Genomic DNA, 14,512 nt, shown 5'->3' on the forward strand with positions numbered 1-14,512 from the left:
TAGCCCCCCCAAACAAAATAAAGTAGACCAACAAACGTGCAATTTTGCCAGTATAACTGCAGCTACTCTATGAGCTTTCGCCAGCACAGCTATACTAGTCACAAATCAACTTCATCACACCCCTGACCGACAAAATTATGCTAGCAAAACTTGGTAGTACAGATCCGGTTTACCCTTTTGGGACCATACACTATGCCTTGAAAAACATTTGAACTAAATGCCACACCAGATTCTAATATCCAGGATAAAATGCATCTGTTTAAGCTTTATACTCTGGGCCAGTTCTGTTGTATTTAATTCTACAATGTTATCCTAATGATCCAGCTGTTTTAAGACACGGTCAAAAACGTGTGCAACATCCTTTATAACCCAGTACGATTCTTCACTTCTATGTGTTGTTTGTCATATTATATACACCATATTTTATTAAGCAGACCTCATCCTTCCACACAATCCTGGAACAACTTATCATCTCTTAATTTTTCAGGAGGTAACAGGACTCTCTTTTTGTGCAGTTGTTTTCATTTTAGAACATCAATTAGTTAAGTTATTATTCGAAAACTTCAGAGAGCTATTCCTTTATATATTTACACCTTTTATAACAATGTTCTTACAGTTTTTGATACTGAAAAAAATTGTTTTTAATTTCAATCAAATAAAAACACTTAATATTTTAAATCTAAAAAATACAACATTTAGAAAATATATTTACATGGCACATGAAGGCTTATGAGCCTGATCACTCTTTTACAGAAAAAAATTACTATTGTATTCAAGAGGACCTGCCCATACATAGAAACTGCAAGTTCATACCCAGGTGACTTCTCACTCCTCCCCACTTTGTGAAATGTAAACCAAGGCCTGAATCCTACACAAACTTGTATTTATGTTTCACTTTACCACCATGAGCTGTCCACTGGCTTCAATGAGACCACTTATGACAGTAAGTTTAAACAAATGCAGACATGTTTACAGGATCCACATTTAAGAGCATCTGATTACAGTCAACAATACCTTTGACAATAACAGTGTGGATTTGTCTGTTTTGTTTTAAATATAAGGATTCATCTATTTTATTTTGATTGAGTGTTGCTTTTTTGTTTTAATAGTTCATATTTGGCATATTTATAAAATTTGATAATTTTACTATAGTGACATTGAATCAAACAACAGAGGTAATTGCATTCACATTTTATCCAACTGTTCTTCTATATAATATGATTAATCATTCAACAGTGACTGCTTCCGATTCTGAGACCACCAACTAAAATCTTAAGATTAGCTTTCATTTCCATGCTGGTAATAACAACACAATAGGAAACAAAAAAAATCCCTAAGGACCATATGTGCTATAACGCTGATGCAAGAATTGGACTCCTACTGAGCAGGAAGTCTCTTAACAAAACCATTAGTACTAATGCAACAAATGAAAAACTTATGTCTAAGGACTTATCTTCACTGCAACTGAGACCTCAAATTAGTACACTCAAATTATTCCACTTGAGCCTAGCTCAAGTGAGAGTGACCTCATTGTGAAACAACATTGGAGCGACCCAGAATGATTGAATTAGCAGCACAGAGTGATTGGATTAGCAGACAATGGGGATATGTAACTAAAGTTGGGTGAATTTTTTAGTGCAAATAGTTTTTTCGTGAAAAAAAACGCAGATTCTGGGCAACCAAACAATTTGCAAATTCTGGTCAATTTTGGCAGATCATTTCCATCAAATAAAAAAAATTGAAAACATCAAAATGGTTCATTTTTAATTTTTTTTGTTTTGGAAAGAAGTTTCATTTTGGAATTCCTTTACTTTTATTTAAAAAGAAAAAAAAACATTTAACCATCAAAAACATTTTGTTCGACCCTAAACAAATTTTTCAACTTTTGTTTCAATGAGAAATCTGAAAAGTTTCTGTTTTGGTTCGATCTTAAACTGAATGTTTTGATTTTTCAGTTCGGCCACCAAACTGAAAAACCAGTTAATTACTGAACTCTAGTCACAACTTAAGCTACTATATCCCCACTGCATTATTAGCTCCAGCATCAGCCGCACTACATATCCCCCTACCTAGTTCAAGCTTACAATGCCACTTAATTTGACCTAGCAATGTGCGTGGAACAGGAGTCAGGTTAGGAGCAAAACTCAAGTTTATAGCTTGAGTTAACAATGCAATGATGACAAGCCTCAAGAGTGAACAGCAGTACATGTCAGTATATGAGTAACACAGTACTGTGTAAAAGGCAGGATCAAAACTTCTTGAAAGCTATTTAACTACAAACAAACTTGAAAATTTATAAACCCTATGTGTGTTATTTCAAAAAACGTATAGTGTTGAGTTAATGAGATCACAAAGCAAAATGAAATATCCTGTCTGAAGGTTTGATTGCATTACTTTCCATACATTTATCTATACATGAAGGCATAGAGGAGGACAGAAAATTTAAGTATTCTCCTTTTACCTACTTTACTGAGTGAACAGCTTGTTACAACTTGGCTATTACATACTAGAAATGCTGAATAAATGCTTTCTGGAATACATTGTTTTCTCATCAGAGTACAAAGACAATGGTATCAAATACAAAAAATTGGACATATAACCAAGATGACTCGATTTCAAAGGGACTTGGGCATTTTAAAGGGCCAGACCAGTAAATGCCATTTAATGGTGACAAAAACTAAGCTTAGCCAGTATAGAAAGCAACAGACAGAAGAAACTGCCATGGACCCCTAACCCCCCTCCCCCCCCAAAAAGGGGGTTTGGTCCAGAACCTACAAATACTTATGGACTTGCTTAACTGAAAGCAAAGGGGTTACTTGGTTACACTTCACCATGCTCGTAAATATTTTTGGGGGCTTAATGTGGAATAGTTGTTGAAGCTATAAACTCAACAGCGCTATCTTCAGTCCTGGTGACCTAATAATCATTACTATTCCAGTAGTATCCACCTTGAATTAAGTGCCATCCACACAATCTAACCTGTAAAGTTCATAATCTAAGAAAAGAAGCAATATACAAAAGGGTGAAAGAGAGGAATAAAACATACAATCACATATACTTTTTAAAAAATAAAGAAAATAAATAATCTTTAAGAGACTCTGACCCTAGCCAAAATTAGTTGGGTAACGTCCTGTAGGCATCATGACAAAAGTGGGTCATGAAAGATGTAATGCATCAGTGTAAAACACACTATTTTAAACTTTGGATAAATATGTTCAAACAGATGTTCCCTATTGCAATGAGGTAGAGGTCCAGCTTCCCAAAATGAACACACCCAACACATTAAGAGAAGTCCCCACATAAATCCACAGCAGCCTAATGGAAGCACAGGCAATGGTCCCAGTAAAAGGTCACAGCTCTCAAAAAATAGTATTTTTCTGACCTGCTGCTTTTCCTAAGAGTTCGCTTTTAGGGCATCCTTTCCCACCTCAATATACACACATACTTTGTTTCCAGAGAAGAGAATAAAGCTGTTAATATTGTTGCCTTTGTCTAAACTGTGATCTACGGACCACTAAGGGTCTGCCGTTTGCTGGCTGATCACATGATGCTGGCTCTTCTCCATTTCTACTGGGGCTACTGTTGTATAAAAGGAAAAGAGGAAACAGAAGCCACCATAGCAGCCATTGCCACCTGTGGAACTGGAAATACCAGCTAGCAATAAAAAAATATCCATGGGGAAAAGAAACAAGGCAACCAGGCATGGTCACAGAAGGTGAGAAACAGAGAAGTACATGCAGAGGGAGAAGTCCAGGTGGCTTCTAGGAATGGGCAGGGGAGAAGAGGAAAGAGGAAACAGATTTTGGGACAGAAAGAAACAAAATTAAGAGCAAGAGTAGACAATGTGATTAATTCTCTCATAAAGGACAACACAATATTGCACTAAAGACACCTAAAAATAATTTCCTAATATTACTTTCATGTATAAGCAGCTGATATATTTGCCACAGGGACTTTATGGAATTCCAATTCAGAAAGGTAGTGTTCTTGGCGACAAGTTCTCTACTAAGATGTGGGCTGCAACAAGGATGAGTGGTCTTATATTTGACTACACCTGAAAGTCTGAATGGATTAGCCCTAAAATCACACTACATTATTAGTAATTTAAGGGTCATCAAGCCACATATCTGTATAAAAGAAAAGGAGTACTTGTGGCACCTTAGAGACTAACCAATTTATTTGAGCATAAGCTTTCATGAGCTACAGCTCACTTCATCAGATGCGTACTGTGGAAAGTGTAGAAGATCTTTTTATACACACAAAGCATGAAAAAATGGGTGTTTACCATTACAAAAGGTTTTCTCTCCCCCCACCCCACTCTCCTGCTGGTAATAGCTTATCTAAAGTGACCACTCTCCTTACAATGTGTATGATAATCAAGGTGGGCCATTTCCAGCACAAATCCAGGGTTTAACAAGAATGTCTGCGGGAGGGAGGGGTAGGAAAAAACAAGGGGAAATAGGTTACCTTGCATAATGACTTAGCCACTCCCAGTCTCTATTCAAGCCTAAGTTAATTGTATCCAATTTGCAAATGGATTCCAATTCAGCAGTCTCTCGCTGGAGTCTGGATTTGAAGTTTTTCCAGCATACCTCTGAACAACATACTAATCCACAGAGACCTCCCTACCAACACTACAAAAAGAAGGGATTCTAGGTGGACTCCTCCTGAAGGTCGAGACAGCAGACCAGACTTCTACATAGAGTGCTTCCGCCGACGTGCACGGGCTGAAATTGTGGAAAAGCAGCATCACTTGCCCCATAACCTCAGCCGTGCGGAACACAATGCCATCCACAGCCTCAGAAACAACTCTGACATCATAATCAAAAAGGCTGACAAGGGAGGTGCTGTCGTCATCATGACTAGGTCGGAATACGAACAAGAGGCTGCTCGGCAGCTCTCCAACACCACTTTCTACAAGCCATTACCCTCTGATCCCACTGAGAGTTACCAAAAGAAACTACAGCATTTGCTCAAGAAACTCCCTGAAAAAGCACTAGATCAAATCCGCACAGACACACCCCTGGAACCCCGACCTCGGATATTCTATCTACTACCCAAGATCCATAAACCTGGAAATCCTGGGCGCCCTATCATCTCAGGCATTGGCACCCTGACAGCAGGATTGTCTGGCTATGTAGACTCCCTCCTCAGGCCCCACCTGCACTCCCAGCTACCTTCGAGACACCACTGACTTCCTGAGGAAACTACAATCCATCGGTGATCTTCCTGATAACACCATCCTGGCCACTATGGATGTAGAAGCCATCTACACCAACATTCCACACAAAGATGGACTACAAGCCGTCAAGAACACTATCCCTGATAATGTCACGGCTAACCTGGTGGCTGAACTTTGTGACTTTGTCCTTACCCATAACTATTTTACATTTGGGGACAATGTATACCTTCAAATCAGCGGCACTGCTATGGGTACCCGCATGGCCCCACAGTATGCCAACATTTTTATGGCTGACTTAGAACAACACTTCCTCAGCTCTCGTCCCCTAACGCCCCTACTCTACTTGCGCTATATTGATGACATCTTCATCATCTGGACCCATGGAAAAGAAGCCCTTGAGGAATTCCACCATGATTTCAACAATTTCCATCCCACCATCAACCTCAGCCTGGTCCAGTCCACACAAGAGATCCACTTCCTGGACACTACAGTGCTAATAAACAATGGTCACATAAACACCACCCTATACCGGAAACCTACTGACCGCTATTCCTACCTACATGCCTCCAGCTTTCACCCTGACACACCACACGATCCATCGTCTACAGCCAAGCTCTGCGATACAACCGCATTTGCTCCAACCTCTCAGACAGAGACAAACACCTACAAGATCTCTATCAAGCATTCTTACAACTACAATACCCACCTGCGGAAGTGAAGAAACAGATTGATAGAGCCAGAAGAGTTCCCAGAAGTCACCTACTACAGGACAGGCCTAACAAAGAAAATAACAGAACGCCACTAGCCGTCACCTTCAGCCCCCAACTAAAACCCCTCCAACGCATTATTAAGGATCTACAACCTATCCTGAAGGATGACCCATCGCTCCCACAAATCTTGGGAGACAGGCCAGTCCTTGCCTACAGACAGCCTCCGAACCTGAAGCAAATACTCACCAGCAATCACATAGCACACAACAGAACCACTAACCCAGGAACAAAGCCCGTTGCCAACTGTACCCACATATCTATTCAGGGGACACCATCATAGGGCCTAACAACATCAACCACACTATCAGAGGCTCGTTCACCTGCACATCCACCAATGTGATATATGCCATCATGTGCCAGCAATGCCCCTCTGCCATGTACATTGGTCAAACTGGACAGTCTCTACGTAAAAGACTAAATGGACACAAATCAGATGTCAAGAATTATAACATTCATAAACCAGTCGGAGAACACTTCAATCTCTCTGGTCACGTGATTACAGACATGAAAGTTGCGATATTACAACAAAAAAACTCCAAATCCAGACTCCAGCAAGAGACTGCTGAATTGGAATTCATTTGCAATTTGGATACAATTAACTTAGGTTACCTTGCATAATGACTTAGCCACTCCCAGTCTCTATTCAAGCCTATTTCCCCTTGTTTTTTCATACCACCCCCCCCCCAAAAACATTCTTGTTAAACCCTGGATTTGTGCTGGAAATGGCCCACCTTGATTATCATACACATTATAAGAAGAGTGGTCACTTTAGATAAGCTATTACCAGCAGGAGAGTGGGGTGGGGGGGAGGTATTTTTTTATGCTTTATGTGTATAAAAAGATCTTCTACACTTTCCACAGTATGCATCCGACGAAGTGAGCTGTAGCTCACGAAAGCTTATGCTCAAATAAATTGGTTAGTCTCTAAGGTGCCACAAGTACTCCTTTTCTTTTTGCGAATACAGACTAACACAGCTGTTACTCTGAAACATATCTGTATAAAGTGACTTTTCCAAGGATAGGCTAAAACAGTGGCTCTCAACCTTTCCAGACTATTTTCAGGAGTCTGATTTGTCTTGTGTACCAGGTTTCACCTCACTTAAAAGCTACTTGCTTACAAAATGTGTCACTATTACTGAAAAATTGCTTACTTTCTCATTTTTACCATATAATTATACAATAAATCAATTGGAATATTAATATTGTACTTACATTTCAGTATGTAGTATATAGAGCAGTATAAACAAGCAGGGTGGATAAAATCAATGATTTTTTTTATTTAAATAGGTTTTTTTCCTCAAAGCATTTTATCAAAAAAATCTGATCTAAAGATAGTTTTAATTAAGATACATTATAGCTCAAAGACATCTCATCATGGACTAGGGATTATACATTCTAATTCTATAATATGAGATGATATATTCATGTAACGTTTAAGAAAAGTTTTGTAAATGAGTTCCAATAGTTCATGGATTAGGGACCCAATCTTATGGTTTCCAGAGGCTCCTGCAGAAAGATTAATTTAAATAATCTATATATACCCAATGGGACTCAGTGCTCAATCTAGAAGGTACCATCAGAGATGCTAAATTTTGCTGTTCTCAATCTGTGGATCTGTCTCCAGAGATAACATCCTTGTTAACAGCAAAAATGTTTTTAAATAAATAATAGAGAGGTGAGAAATAACAGACCTCAACCCTACTGTCCCTCTGCAAATTTGTGTACACAGAGTCAATCCCTTACCTCTCTAAAAGTGCAAAGTTTCAAAAAGTTCAATGAATAGAACACTGTTGGGGGCAGAATAGATCTGGACAAGGATAAGTCTGGAGATAAATGTGAGAACAGAGGGACAGGCAGTAGAAACAAAAGTGAAACTGTTTGAGCAGCATATTCCAGAAGTCTTGAGGTCTGAGTGTAGCCTTCATTGATTTGAGATCTACCATACCATTCTGTCACTAGAAGGGAAAACCAAATATGGCAGCAGGCCATAAGAGAGACCCAGTTTGGGAATAAGAACCATTCAAGAAATATATGTTTGTTGATGATGTTTTAAAGAAAGACACACCAGTGAACTGATGGAAGTCACTTAAGCACTTGCATTCAGAGACTGTTGAAGTTATAATCTCACTTTTAACAGCAGTAGTTTCTTCTACCAGTGTAGAAAGAATAATATTTTCTACCTTTGGACTAATTCATTCCAAATTGAGAAGTCACTTGGGTCCTGAAAAAGCAGGAAAACTTGTTTTTCTTTTCCAGATTATGAACAAACAGGAAAATGAAGATGAAGACGACTGAGTTAGCTGCAGAAGCTAATATTTAAAGTTTCTCATGTTGACCTGGCTGACATCGATGATCGATTTTTTTAATCTTTTGTTTAACTATTCTAATTAAACAGTTTTAACAAAAGCATGATTTAAAAAACTTGAACTTTTAAATTCAAAAATTATATGCTTGTTCTGTTATAATATTATATGTTTGCTGTTGAAGAAAAAAATCCAGAATACATAACGTTGTTGTTTTAGTTAAATAAAACAATTTAAATGTCTGTCTAGTGATGTTCTCCTCCTAATACAGCATGTCAAGAAAATCCTCCAAATATTAATGATTATTGAATTGGAGATAGTTCACCTCCCAATGACTTCATAAATATCTGCTTCAATTACCTTTGAAATGAAATAACCAAACAATCATTCATTTTCTGATATAGCTGTAAAACTAATCAGAAAAGTTTTCAAAATAAATCACTTTAAAATGTAGTGTGTACCTTCTAAATATGAAACCTACATCAATCTCTAAGTTGTGAAGAATATGTTTTATAGTTATAACAACCAACAAGAATGCACTTTTATGTAGAAATCCATGATTAAATCCAGTCTTCCTGACTAGTGATTTAAATCAATTTGATTTACATTAAATCCACCCTGTAAACAAGTAATCGTCTGTATGAAATAGTTTTAGTTTGTACTGACTTTGTTAGTGCTTTTTATGTAGCTTGTGGTAAAACCAGGCAAATATCTAGATGAGTTGGTAGTATCCCCAGGAAGACCCCGAGTACACCCAGGGGTATGTGTACTCCTGGTTGGGAACCAGTGGACTGAAAGGTCTCAAACCCTGTCTCCTTGTTCAGCACTAAACAGATCATCAGCATTCTATAACAATAGTTTTAAAACCTCTGGATTTTATTTACAACCTCAAAGTCAGATTTTTAATCCTTCTAGACTGAGAAATCAAAGGTTGTGTAGTATCAGTGGAAAGTTAGTATTGCATGACTGCCATAAGGTTTTGGATTTTAGATTCCCAATTGTCACAATAATGTGGGTATGCTTGAAGATACCTCAGATTAAAACAAAAAAGATTTTCATACTTAAAAAAAAAAAGTCACATATGACCTGAAAATGGAGATCTACAATGTGTTTTCTGTTAGCTGTATTTGTACTGTCAAGAAATTAACAGCTATTAGCCACTTTTTCCAGGCTGTCTCCCTCAATAGAGACAACTGAATCATCCGGGGGAAAGAAAGCATGTTATCCTTCCTGTGCCGATTTTCCTCATATGTTTTAATCACTTTCATAGACTAAGAACAAAAATATTCTCTTAAGCGTGGCTTGACTTTTTTCCTGAGGTAATGTCAGCCTGACTTTTAGAATTAAGTTGCTACTTATACCACGTAGCATATATACTGCCATTATGAGGATTTGAAAGCCCATCTCAAAAAAAATAAATAGTAATCTAAATAATACTTCTCACTTCTATATACCACTTTCTCCCAAAGACATTTATTAATATTAGGGCTCATCAGTTCCATAAGTCATTGTTATTAACCCTGTTTCCATGGCTTAAAAAAATTACTAAATGACACCTACTAGCCTGAGGCCAATATGAAAGATTACTCTCAGACCTACAGGCAAGGTCCTGGTAAGCAGCTCCCACACCCAGCTGAGGGGAAAGTGTAGAGTGCTAGAAATTCTACCAGGGGGCTTTCCCTAAACATTGCTTAGGAACATCATCTGTTTAATAAGCTTCTAGCAAGTAGGCATAATAAATTATGAAGTCAAAATTCAAAATGCCCACTCTGGTTGCTGAAAGGGAAACTTACAGATATTTAAATCAGCTTCTCTGAAGATACCATTCCAATAAGATTCACACTCCTAAATCTTAATTCCCTAGGCTGAGACAAGCAGAAAGCCTCAAGATCTTAACAACTTTTGGTCCATAAGACAAGCAGTAGCAGGATGGAATCTAAGCCAGCCCTCAACTTCTGTCGGCTCTCCTGCCCACGCAACTCTCCGAATTTAACCTTTTCTCCTCCAAGTCAGTTTCTTAATGAGCTGGAGGTACAGTCTCCCTAAATAAACCACTAAATTAAAACAAAACATTTGGGGGAGGAGGGGACAACAAAAAAACCTACTGCTTAAAATTAAAAAAACATAATTTTCTAGAGCAATTACTCCCAAACTCTGAGGGGAGTGGGCAGGTGAATATGAAGCCTATTGGAATGATATCTTAAGAGAAGATAAAAATAGCATCCCTCCAAGAGTCTCAATTCTGGGAAACAGGTGCGTGGCTCAAGTGATGTCCAAGAGAAAAACCAAATGAAAATAAAACTCTGACAGGCAGAAACAATAGGGCCAATGCCAATAAGATTTTCTGTATTTATTTTGTAAACACAGTGAGGGAGAAGATACTTCCTTCGCAATTCTAGATGTTATGCAGGATGCCTGAAAGATGCGAACAAATACAAAACATTCATAAATTTTGCTATTCTAAAAGAAATAAATGTATGAAAGTGGATTAAACTTATTCACGCTATAAAATGGAGATCACGCACCAGAAATAAGACCCTTCAAGTAAGAAACGAGTTCAAAAGGAGTTTCATCAACACCACATTAATACTCAATGATGGAAGGAGCTTTTTAATATAGGCATTTGAAAAAGGATCAAGCCCTGAATGAATCTGACAATAAAGATCTACAGAAACACTTATCTACTAGTGCACAATAGGCTGACATACCTGTCAAATAAATTTGGATAGACTCGGTTGAAGAATGTGACAAGAAATATTTATGCAATACAAGTTTGGAAGTTAATGGGGGTTGGTCTGCACCACACCACAAACTTTTTCCAGTTGCTGTTTTAAGTCCTTCTGGAAGATGACTTTCACAAAGGCAGTAAGAATCAGCCAACTCCTCAGAGACATCAAACTTAGATGTCTTAGCAGCTTCTGTAAAAATTGGGAGAATGCTGAATCCTGCCCGGAAGGTTGTTATCCAGTTGCTTTTCTGCCTTGGTTTACATTTAGCATCAGAGGAATCCTCTGGCACTTATGACTCCATCTAGTTATATTTTTCCTCCTGAACCTCAACTTACACCACACAAGCATCTGAAATTGTCTACTCAATGGAAGGACCTGGAACATCACAAAGGCTTCATCAAGTTCTAGCAGTCATTGTGCCGGAATCCCAACATAAGAGGCACAAAGGGGCTGGCATCAAAGCCGGAGCTTTATGTGCCAAAGAGGAAACTCCACAGGAGCAGGTATCAACTTTCATATAAAAAGGATTCAAACTGCTCTGAGAGCTCCAGACAAGTGAAGGACAAGAGGAATGCCTCAAAGCTGTTACTGGAAAAATGTCAGCCTTGTAGCATATAGTAATATCATAAATCACTGTTTTATCCCCCAAGGTGGGAATACACATCAGCAGTAACTCCAGAAGCAGAGCTGACTGGATTACAGGAATATGACTGCAGTGTGTCAGAAGAAAGTAGTGGTTTCTCTCTCAACACCCCCTACCTCAATCTCTTGTGTCAAGGATCCACCTCATCAGGTACATGAGAACTCAGCATCAAAGATTTCAACATTGAGACCTGAAGTCTCAAAGTTCTGGCATATACTGTCCTGGTCTACACTGTGGGGGGATCAATCTAAGTTACGCAACTTCAGCTACTTGAATAACGTAGCTGAAGTCAACGTACTTAGGTCAATGTACTTAAACTGACTTATCATGGTGTCTTCACCGCGGTGAGTCAACTGCTGCCACTCCTCTGTCGACTCCGCCTGCACCACTCGCAGCGTTAGAGTACAGGAGTCGACGGGAGAGCGCTCGGGGGGGTCGATTTATCGCATCTAGAGTAGACACAATAAATCTATCCCCGCTGGATCGATCTCTGCCCGCCGATCCAGTGGGTAGTGAAGACATACCCTTATCAGAGTGGCAGTACAGGGCTTTTTGTTGGTGAACCTACTTTCAAGGACATATCAGGAGGAAGCTAGGTTTGTGTTGATGCAGATGGTACAAACACACTGTACTCAGCAGCTTCCCTTTTGAAGCAGTCTAGGATGACTTTGTGCCAGACTTTGGGGCGTTTCCCTAGGATGCCTTGAAAAGAAGATGTTCTCCATGTTTCCTCATTACCAAAGTGCCAAATGCTTGCACACTGGACACCTCTGTACTTGCTTGTTAAACTGTAAATGCAGCACAGCAGACATACTCATTCACTACTGATCTGGTTCTACCATTCAGATAGCCTTTGAAGCCGCTAAAGTGTCTCAACAGTCATCTTTCTGCCTTAATAGTTGAGGAAACTGAGTAAAAACAATACAAACAAATACCAAAACCACTTGCGCCAACTGGTGCTTAAGTACTTACCCATAAGCACTGATGTGATAAAGCCAACCATGGAAACATCAACAATACAGACACCTGAGTGCAAAACATCTTGGAAAAACTTGGCATCAAAATACTCTGAACTAACCATGGAGACAGGCAACAAAGTGCTCAAAAACAGGCACTGAAGCACAAAGACAAGAACTGAAGTGCTGAAAACTGGTCATAGAAGCACTGAAATATGGGTGCCGACCAAAACCACACTGAAGCATTGAGGCAAACTACCAAACAATATATTTCTAATCTGGACTGGACAACAGAGACATTGGAAAGAATACCCATAAGGCAAGCAAAGTAGTCCAGAGAGAAGAGCCATGACTGAAGACAGAGTCAAAAAGAAGCGAGAGGGAAGTTCCAAGGGCAGCAGTTAAGGTCAGATATTGATATGTAAATGTAAGTAAAGGACTGGAAAATTCTGCCTTTAGAGACCAAAAATCATTACCAGTCTGTTGAGAGTCACTTCACTAGGAAGCCAACACTCAGAAGTGAAAATACTGGTTGGCTGAAGCATTACCGAATTGACTTCATCTTCCGCAACCAGAACCTCCTGATTATTCTGCCACTCCCATAGGCCCCGTTTGCCACTGCTTGCAAGCTTTAGGGAAGGTCTCTGCTACTGGTAGCAGTGCTAACTAGCAACAAAGTGAAATTGACATGATCATTGGCAGTTTCACAGCTATCCTGAACAGGAGCAAAACTGACCAGGATCTTGATAGCCTCACTTTGCTACTATGGACTGGGGTATTATAAACATCCGTCAGCAGACACGTTGGCGAGTAACGGTTCTCTATCTTAAGTTCTAAAAATCTACTTCTTCAACAAAGTCTTCATAAATTGATGGCTTTAGCACCTACCATCCTACCCACCATGTGGTAGGGAAGTTCCCTATTTGCCATAGTAGATTTGTCACTCATTTTAGCCCCACCCATTCCACCAATAGGGAAATTGATGCCTCAAGGCCACCATCACCTTCTGCACTAAAATAATATTTCAAGGAAACAGACAAACTGCCAGCTATCAGTATTCTGAGTAGGGAAGAAGGGCCCATTACCACAGTATCTGAGCACCTCGCAGCCTTTAGTGTGCATCCTCACAACACCTCTGTGAAGTACATACAATTATCCACGCTTTACAGAGAGGGAACACAGACACAGAAAGACAAAGGGGAGTCATACCAGGTCACGCAGGGAAGTCTGTGGCAGAGCAGGAAATTAAACCCAGGTCCCCAGACTCCCAGGCTACCACTGTAACCACTCGACCGACCACACTGAGAAATATTAATTTTAAGGCACAGAGGGATGAAGGATTTTGCAGTTGCAGTGAAATACTGTCAACCTCACTGGGTAACCTCCCTTCCTCCATGTGGTCTGTGAGAACCAGGGGCATACCTGCCCTGGCGTGGGGTCCTTGGCAGCACTAGTAGGCGGGGGCACAGCACCCTGTTGCAGAAATGGACAGGAACGGGAGACCAGCCCTCCTGAAGCCATCACCTGCAACAGCAGCTGGGCTCGTGCCCTGCAGGTGCCTCCCCAACCCCTGCCCCAGCTGTGGGAGAGGGAGGGGGCCAGTGAGCCGGGGTACCTCACACCCCCTTCAGGCTCAGCCAGGCTGCTCAGGGAGCTGTTGAGCTCCCCCACTGAAGCGCCTGGCAAACTGAACTCAGCAGAGCCAACCCAAGGGGCGAACAGGTTCCCAGCCAAGAGGCAGGGACTGGCCCCGCCCGCCCGCCTGCCTGCCTAAGAAACGACCCTCCCCCCACACCTTCGGAGCCGCTGAAACCGCTGGTATTTAGAACGTTCCGAACGTTCCATTACCTGTCGCCGAAGGTGATTCACTCCAAATGCCCTCCTCCCCCACCCCCGCTTCCCCTCTCCTGGGCCGGGCAGACGCGTCTA

At 40.2% G+C, this 14,512-nt stretch overlaps 1 protein-coding gene across 12 annotated transcripts in view; it reads right to left on the reverse strand.

Annotated features, from left to right (window-relative positions):
* CCDC91 (coiled-coil domain containing 91) overlaps window positions 1-14,512 on the reverse strand; it is a 340,555-nt gene that overhangs the window by 325,795 nt on the left and 248 nt on the right. Inside the window, exon 1 of one of the 12 annotated variants that reach the window (XM_073315235.1) lies at window positions 14,432-14,478. The exons of the other annotated variants lie outside the window; for them this stretch is intronic. The gene's annotated coding sequence lies outside the window, so the exon portion shown is untranslated. Of the gene's footprint in view, window positions 1-14,431; window positions 14,479-14,512 lie in introns of those variants that run through there. 12 annotated transcript variants of the gene reach the window in all.

The sequence above is a fragment of the Lepidochelys kempii genome, chromosome 1 (genome assembly GCF_965140285.1).
Source record: "Lepidochelys kempii isolate rLepKem1 chromosome 1, rLepKem1.hap1, whole genome shotgun sequence".
NCBI lineage: Eukaryota > Metazoa > Chordata > Testudines > Cheloniidae > Lepidochelys > Lepidochelys kempii.